The sequence below is a fragment of the Sesamum indicum genome, linkage group LG11 (genome assembly GCF_026168435.1).
Source record: "Sesamum indicum cultivar Baizhima isolate 11 linkage group LG11, ASM2616843v1, whole genome shotgun sequence".
Classification (NCBI taxonomy): domain Eukaryota; kingdom Viridiplantae; phylum Streptophyta; class Magnoliopsida; order Lamiales; family Pedaliaceae; genus Sesamum; species Sesamum indicum.
The window spans coordinates 15,355,669-15,373,905 of NC_142667.1; the positions used below are offsets into that span (position 1 = coordinate 15,355,669).

Here is an 18,237-nt window from a genome sequence, read left to right on the forward strand (position 1 = left end):
TCAAAATTTTCACCACATATTATAATTGTTAGTCAATATACCATATTTTAATTTTGGATGATATTAAAGTATGGTATTTTGCTTTATTTTATCTAAAAACAAGTTAACCAACAATTAGTATATTTTGATATATTTTTTTAATAAATATTTAATATAATGCGTATGAAATTTTATCGCTATAATTTCAATATCCACTAAAACAAAAATTCATTTATCCACTATATATTAGAATTATGTCAATCTCTTATATTTTAGGTTTAGATGATATTAAAATATGGTATGTTAGTTTATATTATCTCAAAACAACGAGCTTAATGAACAATTCAGTTTTTGATATTTTTTTATAAATAACTATTTAATATAATCCCTTTGATTTCAATATCCACTACAACAAAATGCATTTATTTCAAAATTCACCATATATAAGAATTGTTAGTCAATATGTCATAGTTTAGTTTTAGATGATATTAAAAATATGGTATTTTGGTTTATATTATCTGAAAATAAACTTAACTACAATGTATTACGTTTTGATAATTTTTTTTGCAAATAGATGTTTAATATAGTGTATATAAATTTTACTATTATATTTAATATCCACTATAACAAAATATATTTGTTATTAGTTATCTTAACCCTATAATACTTATAAATAAATGATGGGTATGGCCCAGCATAATTAGGCCAAAAAACGAAATAAGAAGCCCAGACGCCTCACCTTCGTATGCCCATGACGAGGAAAGAAACCCAGGTTACATGGCCAAACACGCTCGGTCCAAACACTTGTAGCTGGCCCAATCCTCATATACATGGTGATCCTTGAAGCCTGCGTGGCAGATATATTAGCCCTCCACGTAGCCCCCCCCCCCCTATTGACATGGAATGTGCGTGGCAGGAAGACCTCCCCCAAGAACTCGGACTCTAACACACAGCAGACTCCTTGCGGTCTAGGAGTCATTCTCTGTCTCGGACTCTCTCCCTCACCTAAATAATGGTTCCAACAGTATAATCCCTAAAAATAGAACTTGATCATATCTTATCTCAACTAATGCTACCCATTCACCGCAAGAATATGGAGCACGATCGGTTCCCTGGTGAGGGGGGATACCTTCAAGAGACAGAACATTGGTTATCACTCTGCTATCATTCTCTGGCATTGACAAAATGCGATTTATTTATCTTTTCCAGCATTACGTTTCATTTCATTAACATTTTTTTATCACTTTGAACTATTGTTCTTCAGATCCAATACTAATTTGGACGCTAGAGTGCTAACATTTTATTTTGCAAGTTCTCTTTCTTAAAAGTTTTCGCTCTGTTTGTCCGATCTCGCTATCAAGACCCAAAGACTTGGGCTGGTGCTGAAATCGCATGCATCAATTGGTGCCATCTGTGGAAAATTGAGTTAAAGACGTGAATTGCCATGGAAACCCCTAGTAATACCGCAATAAGCAAAAGACTATGGAGACACCCGACAACACTCAGCCTCTCTAGGTCGTTGCAGGAACCTCCCTAACGCCAGTAGGAGGGTCCGGCCCCTATATTCCAGCTTCTATGATGCCTGTTAGGGTGAACCATTAGTCAATCCCCCAAAACGGAGTATTTCCTCCCTCACCGCATCAGGGGAACTCTCCCTAGTCTTGCTGGGCGCTGCACAACAGGCTGTCGCAGCAACCTTACGAGAACAAATAGTGATATTGGTTCCTAATTGCCCAACCTCTGCGCTGGAAGCAGGCGCCCTTCAAGAAGAGACAGAAAGAATTCCTTTGGGAGAATACATAGTCGGGACAGGAGCGCCTTCCTCCGGGGTACAGAGGCTCCCTGAAGCAAATCTGTCAGAGTTCCTTCGCAATGGCTGGCCCATTTAGAATGCCTCCAGAAAGACCTCCAAGATGTCCAACACCAAATAGTAGGAGTTCCAGGAGAAGAATTACAGAGTATCCCCTTAACAAATTTTGTGATGACCAACGAACTCCCTACCAACTGCCGTACTCCTGCTATCACCAAGTATGATGAATCGACCGACCCCTAGGAACACCTTTTACGCTTTGAGAATGCAGCCCTGCTGCACATCCATGCCTGGATGTGAACTTCTAATCATGATGGATGCCTCGCAAGGATTCCATCAGATAATGCTGGTTCTTGAAGACCGAAAAAGAGTGAGCTTTATTACTTCTGTCGGACCTTATACTATATAGCCATGTCGTTTGGTCTGAAAATGCCAGAGCCACCTAACAATGCTTGGTGGAAAAAATATTATGCCCCCAACTTGAAAGGAACATGGAAAATTACGTAGACGACATGCTTTGAAAGACAGAGAAACACAAGACCATGTAGCGGACCTAGAGGAAACATTCATTGTCTTAAGAAAGCATTGACTGAAACTCAATTCTAGAAAATGTGCATTTAGAGTGAAAAGATGACGTTTCTTGGGATTCATGGTTACCCAGAGAGGAATGGAAGTCGACCTCATCAAGATCAAGGTAATTTTAGATATGAAAGTCCCCTCCAACATCAATAAAGTGCAAAGGTTGACAGGAATGATAGCATCACCATGCCAAATCATCTCTACATGAGCAGAAAAAAGCATGCCCTTCTTCAAAACACTTCGAAAAGCGAAAGACTTGAAGTGGGATGATTCCTGCCAAAATTCAGATTCAAGGCCTCGAACAATTAGGTTGAATACAAAGCATTGTTGTCGAGACTTAAGGCCCGAGCATCCCGTCTCCTGTTGTAGAGAGGGGTCCTCTATAAGAAGTCTTTCACACATCATTTGCTTAAATGTCTATCTCAACTCAAAGGGATCCATGTCCTGAAAGAAATAAATTGTGGCTGCAGAGCACATACGGATACTTGGATGCTTGCCAATAAAGCACTGCGAGCGGGATATTTAAGGCCCTCCATGACGCAAGACGCCAAGCAACTGGTGATCAAATGTGAAAAATATCAAAAATATTCTTTGCTTACACACCAAACCGCATAGCCCCTTACGACTATGTTATCACTTTGTCCCTTCACATAATGGGGGACAGACATTGTGGGACCATATCCCAAGGCACCCGACCAAAGAAAATTTCTACTAGAAGCTATTGACTACTTCACCAAGTGGGTGGAAGCTGAGCAACTCGCCTAAATAACAGAAATGGAAGTAATGAAAATTCATATGAAAAAATATCTTTGCTGTTTTGGGCTCTCACAAAAAATAATCTTACACAACGATCGACAGTTCCAAGGCCACATAATACAAGAATGGTGTAAGGGTTTACATATCAAATAAAGGTCTACTTCAGTAGCCCACCCCCAAGCAGAAGTGACCAGCCGAATCCTTATCAAGGAATCAAAAGACACCTAGAGCGAGTCGGGGGAAATTGGACAAATGAATTAACCAGTGTCCTATGAGCATATCGCATAACCCCTAGAGGGTCCACAGGAGAAAACCCCTTCACCATAGTGTACGGAACAGAAGCCATCATCCCTGCAGAGTTAGGGGTGCCCTCTTACAGAATTCTCCATTTTCAGAATAAAATAACAGGAAACTGCTAAGAGAAAATCTTGACCTCATCGAAGAATTGAGAGACAAAGCCTTCATTCGGATTCAAGGGTATAAAAACACTATGACCAACACTCACAATAAGAAAGTAAAAATATGAATCCTCCAAGTAGGTGACTTGGTATTACGAAGGGTAGATGCATCAAAATCAGTAGAAAAAATGGATCCCACTTGGGAAGGGCCTTTCAAGGTCACAACCATAATAGGACGAGGTGCTTAGAAATTGGAAGATACTGAGGACGACCATTGTCACGACCCTGGAACATTCATAACCTCAAGAGGTACTACTCATGATGAAGAATACCCTCATTCTACACCCCACATCATGCAATAAAGTCCTCTTGAAGGACTCTCCCTAAAAAATATCCTCCTGTAGGACATCCTACAATGGGTTTCCTGAAGGACTCCTCTTAAAATTTGTCCTCTCTATGTTTATCATTCAACTAGCCTTCCCATAAAGGCTCCCCTTACTAAATTTACCCGTGATAGGCATCTTTCTCATCTCCATCTTCAATGGAGGAAAGTAAGCAAAAGAAGTAAATTGTTCCAACTAGAAACCACACTAGATTTTCAATTTTTTTCCCTAGAGGCAAGGCCTTCATTCTTTTCTTTGGAAGTCACAACAACAAAAGTTTCAGACAGACAGACATCGACATCCTTGGAGGTATCTCCCTCCTTTAAATATGTCCAGCAGGGAGGTCAGTGCAATGGACCTCTCCCCAACTTGAAGAGGAGGAAGGACGTCTTGAAATCAATGATCAGGGAAGGACCAAGGGGAGAGGCAAGATAAAAAAAAAAAAAAAAAAAAAAAACTCTTCTTCCAGTGTTTCGGGGGGTAGGGGGAAGGCAGGAAGGAGATTCCAGGACAAGGCATGAACACAGAAAAACCAGCTTCCACTCTTTTCAAACGGTAACACTGAGCAAAGATACTGGTAGAAGTGGGAAATTGATGAAAACGAAAAATCATGAAGAAACAGGCAAAAAGTTTGAAGGAGTTGGGGAAGAGGGGATGGGGAAACGAATGCCTGATTTAAACTATGCAGAAAATAAGGTGAAGCAACTAGGGGGAGGAAGGTGGGGACGACTCTTGGGGGAAAGGGTGTAGAGTACAAAGGAAGGAGGAATAAAATACTCCCTTATCAACTGCTCTATCCTCATGACCTTGAGGACAGAGGATCCCCCACTACAGAGGCAAAGGAGAAACCTCCCTTTCCTCTTCTCAAGGGGAAGAATCTTCCCGTTTCTTTCCCCCCTCGGTAGGATCAACTTCCTCCTCGTTGATTAAACAACGGGCCGCCTCGGTTGCTATTCAACTATGAATTCCAAGGATTGATTTATTTGGTTTCGCACTTGCTTAATCCACAATAATTATGTGAACCATCATTGATGTGGTGAACTCAGCCATAACGAGATCAACTACACTTGGATGGCGCAACACTATCCTTTACTTGTTTCTTGCAACTACTACTTCTTTGGATCCAGCGCAACGTGTTACTTGTGTCGTGTTAAGTGCCTCAATTTGACGACTGTATCATTTGGCTAACACTTGACGGGTCATGTTCCCTAGCATTAACCTGCATATAATCAAACAATATCAGTATCATTTCAAGATATGTAAAGAGCAAAATGCATAACGTATAGCATGCAATCTATCCATACGCGTCTATTATGATTGACGGTTCTAGAGTTTGTATTTGGTTTCTCAATTATGTGCTTGCCTAAATAACATCATCTCGTCAATTTAAAGATTGAAGTAGAAGATTCAAACACTTAATTTTTTCACATTGACCGCTAAAAAGAATGTGCTTTTTGACACTATTTAGAACCACGTGATAACCTAATGTATCTATCGCTTCCTCTCTACCATTTTTCTAACCAAAGACGCAATCTTTGTCCCTATCTAGTTATTCTCCACCGATTTCTCCTATATTTTGAAATTTAAGAAAGTGTGAAATCATTGCATTTTTTCTTTGTATACTTCAAATCCAAAATGTATGTGATTTTCTGTGAAACCTTCACATTCTCAACATTCTAACTTGAAAGTAACGGGATTATGAATTTTGAGGCCAGTTTAAAATGTGAACAATGCAAGGTAGTTCGGAGTTGACGCATAAAGGGGAGATAATCCTCCACTGTTTTTGCTAATTTATTCTTAAATTATTCATTATATTAGGATTTATCCAATTTGCTTTTGCAAAATTTTTTGATTGTCGTACATTTAATACTTTTATACAAATTATGAGTCCATTCAAGGTATATATATATATATATATGTGTGTGTATATTAGTTACTTGTAATAACTAATGAAACCACACAACACAAAAATAATTTTTCTACCCTAGAACATCCGTCCGACGCCCCTCTCCAAGGTTTATTCTTTTTCTCCTTAATTCTTTTCTAGCAAATTGAATTAAGGGATCTCATATTCAGGTGTGGTGTGGATGCGTCTTTAAAGGACTTTAACGTTGAAGTCTCACGTAAACGGCTCAAATGAAGGAGGTTCAAAGTAAATCAATCAAAGGCAATTCTTGATTTACGTTTCTTGCACTTCTCATTTTTAATTTTACCATAAGCACCGTTTAATTTTATTGTTGTTGTAATTAACTATATCAAACGCGCCGCAACTCCAAGGGTACACCACTTGGAATCATGGTATTATTATGTTCGGCTTTTAATTTACGTAATTTTATTTACCGCTTCCAATTGCGCATTCTCGGATCGATTCACTCGCATTTTCATTGCTTTTAGATTGGAGCTGTAGCAGATGTGACTGGTATCAGCAACGATGATGCAACATATCTGTATGCATTCTAAGGAATTATACAATTTACATTGCGGCAACTCAGTCCATTTTCGATTTCTCTCCTTAAGAGTATATCTGCACCCTCTAATTGAATGTATTGAAGAGGTTCGTAATCTGAAACCTCTAGGTTCTGGTTTTAAATAGCAAAATTACGAGCGTTGCTTATGAGAATATTTGAAAAACAAATTAGAGAGGAAAAGAATAATGAAACTTTTGATACAAGTTGAGAACTAAGAGCATTGCTCTGATTAATGAAGTGGAGTTGTACTGGAAGCCGAGTGCTCTTTTGGAATGCATAAAAATAGTTCTATTTAAGTATATCATAGATCTATGTCACAAGACTATGATTAGGACATGTAGTAGAGAATAGAAGTAGTAATAAGTGTAACTGGTGTTGCGTCCCATTAAATACTGAAGGAATTGCAATAGGTAATTTTAATACAAAAAAGTCTAAACAAAGGCCTTTTCCACTGAAGACCAAAAGTACTACAAACAAAGTATAATGGATGTCGATGTCCCGGAAAAGAAACCACAAGGCTCTTGTGTGTGTCATGAAAGCTAGTGTGTTATTGTGAAGCAAGTTGACGACTGTATCATTTGGGATCATCTTCACTGGTATTACCCTGCACGTAATCAACAATATCAGTGCCATTTAAAAGTATGTTAAGAGCAAAATGCAATGTATCTATCTATACACGTCTATTACGATTGATGGCTCTAGAGTTTGTATTTGGTTTTTCGATAATGTGCTTGCCAAAATAACACCATCTCGTTAAAAACTGTGCAGGAATTTAAAGATTGAAGTAGGAGATTCAAACACTCAATTGTTTCGCATTGACCGCTAAAAAGAATGTGCTTTTTGACACTAATTAGAACCACATGATAACCTAATGTATCTATCGCTTCCTCTCTACCATTTTTCTAACCAAGGCGCAACCTTTGTCCCTATCGAGTTATTCTTCACCGATTTTTTTTCCATATTTTAGAATTCAAGAAAGGGTGAAACCATTGCATTTTTTCTTTGTATACTTAAAATCCAAAAGTGTATGTGATTTCTATGAAACCTTCACATTCTCAACATTCTAACTTGGAAATAATGGGATTACGAATTCTGAGGCCAGTTTAAAATGTGAAGAATGCAAGGTAGTTCGGAGTTGATGCCTAAAGGGGAGATTAATCCTCCACCATTTTTGTTAATTTATTCTCAAATTATTCATTATGTTAGGTTTTATCCAATTTGCTTTTTCAAAACCTTTTGATTGTCATACATTTAAGACTTTTGTACAAATTGTACAGAAACACCATATTTGTCCATATCAACATCCGAACTTTGTAGGTGTATCATAGAAAAATTTGTCAAAAAATCACTACTACGCAACCACAAATTAGTTTATTTTTGAACTTCAGAAATTAAATATCATACACTACACGGTAAAACGGTTGTCTAGATGCCATCTCATTGTTTATTTTTAAATTACTTGTACACCTATCATGTTAAAAGATTTGTTACCACATTTTGGCAAGTAGCAATATAGTTAATGCATGTATTTCTTTAAGTATTATCAATTCACTTATTTATCACAACAAAGCTAATTATACACTTTTTTGGAAGTCTAAAGAAAATATTATCCATTTGTTCAAAAGTAATAAATCGAATGCACTTCAAACTTCAAAGTGTTCCCAAGAATACAAAAACTTCTTTAAATGACAATCAAAATCAATTAATGATTTTCTTTGAAAATAAAAACATGTGACTTTTTTAGGCACTTATCCACAAAAAAAAGGAAATGAAATACATCTATATACTTGTTAAAACTGACCAAAATGTTCAAACTTTGTAAATTTTTCTTAGAGAAATTGGTGCATTCCATACTGATTTTGAAAACATGAGTTGATAAAGCACTTGACAAGAGAAAACAAATCTTAGTAAAAGAATAAAAAAGAAAACATTTTCTTTAGAAATATACTATGGTTAATTACTCAATAAAACTAAAAAAATTCTCATATCTAGTACTAATTTGTTCATTAAAAAACATTTATCAAACGTTTGAGATTACGTATATTCACAAAATTCATGAAATCTTCTTAAAAAAAATTGATTGGCATCTAGACAACCGGTCTACACTTTAGCATAGTATTTAATTTCCCAAAGTCCACAAAATAAAATAACTCATGGTTGGATAATATAGATTTTTCGATATTTTTCAGTGGTACACCTGCAAACATAAGATGTTAACACGAACCAACATGATTTCTGTAAATTCATACAATAATTTTAAATGTATAACAACAAAAAGTTTCAAAACAAGCTCATGAAGAAAACCCAACACAACGAATTAACCAAGAATAAATTTACAAAAAAGAGGGAGATTTGTTCTCCAATTTAGGTCTCAACTCTATACTTGCACCATTCACATTTCAACTGCCCCAAACATTCACAATCCTATTCTTTTCGAGTTAAAATGATGGTCACGTGAGTTTTTCAAAGAAATCAGCGCACAAAATTTGGATTTGAAGTTTACAAAGCATAAATTCAATGGTTTCAGCCTCCTTGATTTCAAAATATGGGAGAAAAGTCGGCAAGAAAAAACTGATAAGGACATTGGTCTCTTTTTGGTTAGAAATTTGAAGAGAGGAATATGAAGATACATAAGTTAACATTAGGTTCTAAAATATCATCAAAAAGCATACTTTTAGCGGCCAAAATGTGTCCCAATTGAGTGTTTTAAATCCTATTCAACCCTTTTGATTCCCACACAGTTTTTAACAATATGACGTTTTCCGGTAACACAGAATTTGCAAAACCAAATTCAAATTGTAGCGCCTTCAACCTTTAATAAACGAGTACACATAACCTATAATACTAACTAATGCGCTTCACTTATAGAATCAAATATATGCATGCTACATGTTTGATTGCATAATACATACTTTCTGAATTTTCTAATGATGGCTCGTCATATCTAACTGATGCTTTTTGGGACTTGAAACATGCTAGACAATTCACAAGTTTAATGGCACTAGTAAGACATAGACAATGACAATATTGCTAACAATAAGCTTGCAAATAAAATAATTGCTAATAAATAATATGACATCACAATTCAATCAGCCCTTTCTCCTTGTACTTTGCATTAAGAGAGAACTACGAATAAACCAAGACATAGAAGAAAACGAGAAATTTTGAGATGAGATCAAATTGGAGTAGCAGAGAGTTTATAGCTGGCACTTAAATTTCAGTGAATAACATATATGCATTACGACAGGAGATAGGAGAAATTGACTGGAAAAAGATAATAGCAGTTAAGACAAATTAGTAACTTACTGCTCTTCCCGATCAAAGCCAAACCTTTTCCAAACCAAAGTTGTAGCAAAGGAGAAAACATCACTAACCTCTCTTACCAATTCAAGGCCAATAGTCTGATTAAGAGAGAACTACGAAATCAAAATTGCAGTCTGATTAAGGCCAAAGTTGCAGTCTCAAGTTTGGTTTCAACTATCAACCACCAAATGGGAATCCACTGTGAAAGCATACAAATGTGATTAAATCCCATTACAAGAAGGGAAGGACCACCAAATCAAAATCAAAAAGACAAAAGAAAGACTAGATGAAATTATTTTTCGTATTTGAAGAGTCGAGATATACATGCATTTTTGGTGAAAATTTACTGAAAAAATCTACTAATTTCTACCAGCTGAAATTTGATCAAAAGGTGAAGGTCGAAAGTTCAATTGCAGCAGTTTTTTGGGGTCAAACTCTGAACATAATTGTTGACTGTTGTACAATATCGGATGTCCAAATGCAAGAACATTTGAGAACATAGAAACGAGAACCCCCGAAACAACTGTGTTCCTCCGTAAAATTAAACAAGGTGGTACAAACAAAAATAATTGAGGACAATCGACCAACACATCACACAAAGATCCTAAACCCTGTTCAAATATTGTATCTCAAAACTACGATAAACAATTATGAAGCCCCAACTTTACAGAGACGCTCAGCAAAAGGACATGAGAATAAAATCTAAATATCCCTCGAGATGGAGAGCAAAGAAACATGGAAGGAAGTCTACAAAAATCAAGAGTGTTGAGTTTCTTTTTCCTCCTTTTTCTCTTCATGCCATAACTTATAGAAGGTCAAAAGCAGAATATATAGACAACAAAAGCATTTTATCCATTCTAGTGACCAAAAGCATAGAAGCACCAACAGATTATAGTCATATGAAAAAACAACCATACCCAAAGGGAAGAGCCCTCCAAAATCTCCAATTCGGGGAGCCATCTTGGCTGTTCTCCTCATCAATGTCTACACCGGCATCCTTGTTTGCAACTCCCTCAACCCTTGTCTCGCACAACAGCTTCGAACCAGGTTTTGCCACTGCTGCTCCACTCCACATTGAAAGTGCAACACTGTCTTTTTTTGACTCTTGCAATTCCTGGAAAAATGGCAACAATTCTTTGGTTAAAATTATCCTCATGAATCTTGGGTAAAGCCGGATTGAACAAATTTGTGGTACAATGGAATACTTTTGTGAACTCATGCTTATTGAAGTAATTATAAGAGAGCCCTTGGAACAAATGGCCGAAACCTTCCAAGAAAAAAATCAAGAATATACAAAAGACCGTGTAATCTAAGTCGGTGATCTTTAAGAATTATTCAAATTAAATATTTCATAAACCATTGATGTAAGAAATTAAACGAACTCGTTTGATTTGAGTTGATGAATTTCAAGAATTACCTGAAGAGATAAGAGACGCAGGCCAAATGGTGGTCGGCACACGAGATTGGCGGTCGCAGGACGAGAACGGCGGACGGCGGAGGTGGCTGCCTAAGAAGACGACTGATGCCGCTGTTACAGTAGAAGTAGCGGTTGGGGGAGGAGAGGAGGGGCTGCCTTGAGAAGGTGAGGAGTGCCTTTTAGTATGAGGTGGCAACGGTATGAAATTCTAACGGTAACAATTTTTTTTTCTTTTTTGATCTAAAATAACAAAATTAACCTTCTTGCTTGGAAATTTAAATTGTTATCCAATTGAAAAAATAGATATTGAATATACATATTTTTTTGTACTTAAACAAACAATAAAGAATATGATATTAATTAGAATTTTTTGTACAAATATTAATATTTTTTATTGTGTAAATTAAAAAACTTGTTAGATAATATAGATCAGATTCTTTTTGATAAATTCAATATTTTTAATTCTTTATCCAAAAGCCGTTGGATAATATTGCTAAAATCTCTTTTGGATGAAATTTAATGATTTTTTATTTTAATATAAAAAATACAGTATATTCTATTTGGCATAATAAAATTTATTTAGGTTGACCACATTTACGGATGCGTGACGCTTAAGTGGATAGTTTCAATGATTCATTTTATTATCTCTAGATTAAAAATTTTAACCGATCATATCTAACAATCGTGTGAATTATAGTAGTCGAATGATATATTATAAAATATAAATTAATATATTAAAATCATAAAATAATGAAATCTAAATTACAAAAATCCTCAAAATGATGATAAAGTGAATATTTGGGTTATGAATAAAATAATTTTTTTTTGGATAAATACAAAGAACAGTGAACTATTTGCTACGTGTGCTACTATAACTAAATACTAACTAAATTTTATTTTCAATAAATAGTTATCATTCATTTCTTACTGCAATATATAATTAAAAATCTCATATTTTAATTTTAGATGATATTAAAATATGATATTTTAGTTTATATTATCCAAAGTTAAACTTAATCAATAAGTTAGTACATTCTCATGAACTTTTTTGTATATAAATATTTAATGTAATTCTTATAAATTTTTACCATTTTAATTTCAACATCCACTACGACAAAATGCTTATATTTCAAAATTTTCACCACATATTATAATTGTTAGTCAATATACCATATTTTAATTTTGGATGATATTAAAGTATGGTATTTTGCTTTATTTTATCTAAAAACAAGTTAACCAACAATTAGTATATTTTGATATATTTTTTTAATAAATATTTAATATAATGCGTATGAAATTTTATCGCTATAATTTCAATATCCACTAAAACAAAAATTCATTTATCCACTATATATTAGAATTATGTCAATCTCTTATATTTTAGGTTTAGATGATATTAAAATATGGTATGTTAGTTTATATTATCTCAAAACAACGAGCTTAATGAACAATTCAGTTTTTGATATTTTTTTATAAATAACTATTTAATATAATCCCTTTGATTTCAATATCCACTACAACAAAATGCATTTATTTCAAAATTCACCATATATAAGAATTGTTAGTCAATATGTCATAGTTTAGTTTTAGATGATATTAAAAATATGGTATTTTGGTTTATATTATCTGAAAATAAACTTAACTACAATGTATTACGTTTTGATAATTTTTTTTGCAAATAGATGTTTAATATAGTGTATATAAATTTTACTATTATATTTAATATCCACTATAACAAAATATATTTGTTATTAGTTATCTTAACCCTATAATACTTATAAATAAATGATGGGTATGGCCCAGCATAATTAGGCCAAAAAACGAAATAAGAAGCCCAGACGCCTCACCTTCGTATGCCCATGACGAGGAAAGAAACCCAGGTTACATGGCCAAACACGCTCGGTCCAAACACTTGTAGCTGGCCCAATCCTCATATACATGGTGATCCTTGAAGCCTGCGTGGCAGATATATTAGCCCTCCACGTAGCCCCCCCCCCCCCCTATTGACATGGAATGTGCGTGGCAGGAAGACCTCCCCCAAGAACTCGGACTCTAACACACAGCAGACTCCTTGCGGTCTAGGAGTCATTCTCTGTCTCGGACTCTCTCCCTCACCTAAATAATGGTTCCAACAGTATAATCCCTAAAAATAGAACTTGATCATATCTTATCTCAACTAATGCTACCCATTCACCGCAAGAATATGGAGCACGATCGGTTCCCTGGTGAGGGGGGGATACCTTCAAGAGACAGAACATTGGTTATCACTCTGCTATCATTCTCTGGCATTGACAAAATGCGATTTATTTATCTTTTCCAGCATTACGTTTCATTTCATTAACTTTTTTTTATCACTTTGAACTATTGTTCTTCAGATCCAATACTAATTTGGACGCTAGAGTGCTAACATTTTATTTTGCAAGTTCTCTTTCTTAAAAGTTTTCGCTCCGTTTGTCCGATCTCGCTATCAAGACCCAAAGACTTGGGCTGGTGCTGAAATCGCATGCATCAATTGGTGCCATCTGTGGAAAATTGAGTTAAAGACGTGAATTGCCATGGAAACCCCTAGTAATACCGCAATAAGCAAAAGACTATGGAGACACCCGACAACACTCAGCCTCTCTAGGTCGTTGCAAGAACCTCCCTAACGCCAGTAGGAGGGTCCGGCCCCTATATTCCAGCTTCTATGATGCCTCTTAGGGTGAATCATTAGTCAATCCCCCAAAACGGAGTATTTCCTCCCTCACCGCATCAGGGGAACTCTCCCTAGTCTTGTTGGGCGCTGCACAACAGGCTGTCGCAACAACCTTACGAGAACAAATAGTGATATTGGTTCCTAATTGCCCAACCTCCGCGCTGGAAGCAGGCGCCCTTCAAGAAGAGACAGAAAGAATTCCTTTGGGAGAATACATAGTCGGGACAGGAGCGCCTTCCTCCGGGGTACAGAGGCTCCCTGAAGCAAATCTGTCAGAGTTCCTTCGCAATGGCTGGCCCATTTAGAATGCCTCCAGAAAGACCTCCAAGATGTCCAACACCAAATAGTAGGAGTTCCAGGAGAAGAATTACAGAGTATCCCCTTAACAAATTTTGTGATGACCAACGAACTCCCTACCAACTGCCGTACTCCTGCTATCACCAAGTATGATGAATCGACCGACCCCTAGGAACACCTTTTACGCTTTGAGAATGCAGCCCTGCTGCACATCCATGCCTGGATGTGAACTTCTAATCATGATGGATGCCTCGCAAGGGTTCCATCAGATAATGCTGGTTCTTGAAGACCGAAAAAGAGTGAGCTTTATTACTTCTGTCGGACCTTATACTATATAGCCATGTCGTTTGGTCTGAAAATGCCGGAGCCACCTAACAATGCTTGGTGGAAAACATATTATGCCCCCAACTTGAAAGGAACATGGAAATCTACGTAGACGACATGCTTTGAAAGAGCAGAGAAACACAAGACCATGTAGCGAACCTAGAGGAAACATTCATTGTCTTAAGAAAGCATTGACTGAAACTCAATTCTAGAAAATGTGCATTTAGAGTGAAGAGATGACGTTTCTTGGGATTCATGGTTACCCAAAGAGGAATGGAAGTCGACCTCATCAAGATCAAGGTAATTTTAGATATGAAAGTCCCCTCCAACATCAATAAAGCGCAAAGGTTGACAGGAATGATAGCATCACCATGCCAAATCATCTCTACATGAGCAGAAAAAAGCATGCCCTTCTTCAAAACACTTCGAAGCGAAAGACTTGAAGTGGGATGATTCCTGCCAAAATTCAGATTCAAGGCCTCGAACAATGAGGTTGAATACAAAGCATTGTTGTCGAGACTTAAGGCCCGAGCATCCCGTCTCCTGTTGTAGAGAGGGGTCCTCTGTAAGAAGTTTTTCACACATCATTTGCTTAAATGTCTATCTCAACTCAAAGGGATCCATGTCCTGAAAGAAATACATTGTGGCTGCAGAGCACATACGGATACTTGGATGCTTGCCAATAAAGCACTGCGAGCGGGATATTTAAGGCCCTCCATGACACAAGACGCCAAGCAACTGGTGATCAAATGTGAAAAATATCAAAAACATTCTTTGCTTACACACCAAACCGCATAGCCCCTTACGACTATGTTATCACTTTGTCCCTTCACATAATGGGGGACAGACATTGTGGGACCATATCCCAAGGCACCCAACCAAAGAAAATTTCTACTAGAAGCTATTGACTACTTCACCAAGTGGGTGGAAGCTGAGCAACTCGCCTAAATAACAGAAATGGAAGTAATGAAAATTCATATGAAAAAATATCTTTGCTGTTTTGGGCTCTCACGAAAAATAATCTTACACAACGATCGACAGTTCCAAGGCCACATAATACAAGAATGGTGTAAGGGTTTACATATCAAATAAAGGTCTACTTCAGTAGCCCACCCCCAAGCAGAAGTGACCAGCCGAATCCTTATCAAGGAATCAAAAGACACCTAGAGCGAGTCGGGGGAAATTGGACAAATGAATTAATCAGTGTCCTATGAGCATATCGCATAACCCCTAGAGGGTCCACAGGAGAAAACCCCTTCACCATAGTGTACGGAACAGAAGCCATCATCCCTGCAGAGTTAGGGGTGCCCTCTTACAGAATTCTCCATTTTCAGAATAAAATAAAAGGAAACTGCTAAGAGAAAATCTGGACCTCATCGAAGAATTGAGAGACAAAGCCTTCATTCGGATTCAAGGGTATAAAAACACTATGACCAACACTCACAATAAGAAAGTAAAAATATGAATCCTCCAAGTAGGTGACTTGGTATTACGAAGGGTAGATGCATCAAAATCAGTAGAAAAAATGGATCTCACTTGGGAAGGGCCTTTCAAGGTCACAACCATAATAGGACGAGGTGCTTAGAAATTGGAAGATACTGAGGACGACCATTGTCACGACCCTGGAACATTCATAACCTCAAGAGGTACTACTCATGATGAAGAATACCCTCATTCTACACCCCCACATCATGCAATAAAGTCCTCTTGAAGGACTCTCCCTAAAAAATATCCTCCTGTAGGACATCCTACAATGGGTTTCCTGAAGGACTCCTCTTAAAATTTGTCCTCTCTATGTTTATCATTCAACTAGCCTTCCCATAAAGGCTCCCCTTACTAAATTTACCCGTGATAGGCATCTTTCTCATCTCCATCTTCAATGGAGGAAAGTAAGCAAAAGAAGTAAATTGTTCCAACTAGAAACCACACTAGATTTTCAAATTTTTTCCCTACAGGCAAGGCCTTCATTCTTTTCTTTGGAAGTCACAGCAACAAAAGTTTCAGACAGACAGACATCGACATCCTTGGAGGTATCTCCCTCCTTTAAATATGTCCAGCAGGGAGGTCAGTGCAATGGACCTCTCCCCAACTTGAAGAGGAGGAAGGACGTCTTGAAATCAATGATCAGGGAAGGACCAAGGGGAGAGGCAAGATAAAAAAAAAAAAAAAAAAACTCTTCTTCCAGTGTTTCGGGGGGTGGGGGGAAGGCAGGAAGGAGATTCCAGGACGAGGCATGAACACAGAAAAACCAGCTTCCACTCTTTTCAAACGGTAACACTGAGCAAAGATACTGGTAGAAGTGGGAAATTGATGAAAACGAAAAATCATGAAGAAACAGGCAAAAAGTTTGAAGGAGTTGGGGAAGAGGGGATGGGGAAACGAATGCCTGATTTAAACTATGCAGAAAATAAGGTGAAGCAACTAGGGGGAGGAAGGTGGGGACGACTCTTGGGGGAAAGGGTGTAGACTACAAAGGAAGGAGGAATAAAATACTCCCTTATCAACTGCTCTATCCTCATGACCTTGAGGACAGAGGATCCCCCACTACAGAGGCAAAGGAGAAACCACCCTTTCCTCTTCTTAAGGGGAAGAATCTTCCCGTTTCTTCCCCCCTCGGTAGGATCAACTTCCTCCTCGTTGATTAAACAACGGGCCGCCTCGGTTGCTATTCAACTATGAATTCCAAGGATTGATTTATTTGGTTTCGCACTTGCTTAATCCACAATAATTATGTGAACCATCATTGATGTGGTGAACTCAGCCATAACGAGATCAACTACACTTGGATGGCGCAACACTATCCTTTACTTGTTTCTTGCAACTACTACTTCTTTGGATCCAGCGCAACGTGTTACTTGTGTCGTGTTAAGTGCCTCAATTTGACGACTGTATCATTTGGCTAACACTTGACGGGTCATGTTCCCTAGCATTAACCTGCATATAATCAAACAATATCAGTATCATTTCAAGATATGTAAAGAGCAAAATGCATAACGTATAGCATGCAATCTATCTATACGCGTCTATTATGATTGACGGTTCTAGAGTTTGTATTTGGTTTCTCAATTATGTGCTTGCCTAAATAACATCATCTCGTCAATTTAAAGATTGAAGTAGAAGATTCAAACACTTAATTTTTTCACATTGACCGCTAAAAAGAATGTGCTTTTTGACACTATTTAGAACCACGTGATAACCTAATGTATCTATCGCTTCCTCTCTACCATTTTTCTAACCAAAGACGCAATCTTTGTCCCTATCTAGTTATTCTCCACCGATTTCTCCTATATTTTGAAATTTAAGAAAGTGTGAAATCATTGCATTTTTTCTTTGTATACTTCAAATCCAAAATGTATGTGATTTTCTGTGAAACCTTCACATTCTCAACATTCTAACTTGAAAGTAACGGGATTATGAATTTTGAGGCCAGTTTAAAATGTGAACAATGCAAGGTAGTTCGGAGTTGACGCATAAAGGGGAGATAATCCTCCACTGTTTTTGCTAATTTATTCTTAAATTATTCATTATATTAGGATTTATCCAATTTGCTTTTGCAAAATTTTTTGATTGTCGTACATTTAATACTTTTATACAAATTATGAGTCCATTCAAGGTATATATATATATATATATGTGTGTGTATATTAGTTACTTGTAATAACTAATGAAACCACACAACACAAAAATAATTTTTCTACCCTAGAACATCCGTCCGACGCCCCTCTCCAAGGTTTATTCTTTTTCTCCTTAATTCTTTTCTAGCAAATTGAATTAAGGGATCTCATATTCAGGTGTGGTGTGGATGCGTCTTTAAAGGACTTTAACGTT

The 18,237-nt window shown here is 36.9% G+C and overlaps 1 long non-coding RNA gene across 1 annotated transcript; it reads right to left on the reverse strand.

The window, feature by feature from the left end:
* Window positions 1-6,733: 6,733 nt before the first annotated feature.
* Window positions 6,734-11,289, reverse strand: LOC148785133 (uncharacterized). The gene is made up of 4 exons (XR_016062742.1): window positions 11,094-11,289; window positions 10,594-10,790; window positions 9,748-9,875; window positions 6,734-6,977 (listed from the first exon to the last, which is right to left on the reverse strand). It is a non-coding gene; the product is annotated as an uncharacterized LOC148785133 (long non-coding RNA).
* Between the last annotated feature and the right edge of the window lie 6,948 nt (window positions 11,290-18,237).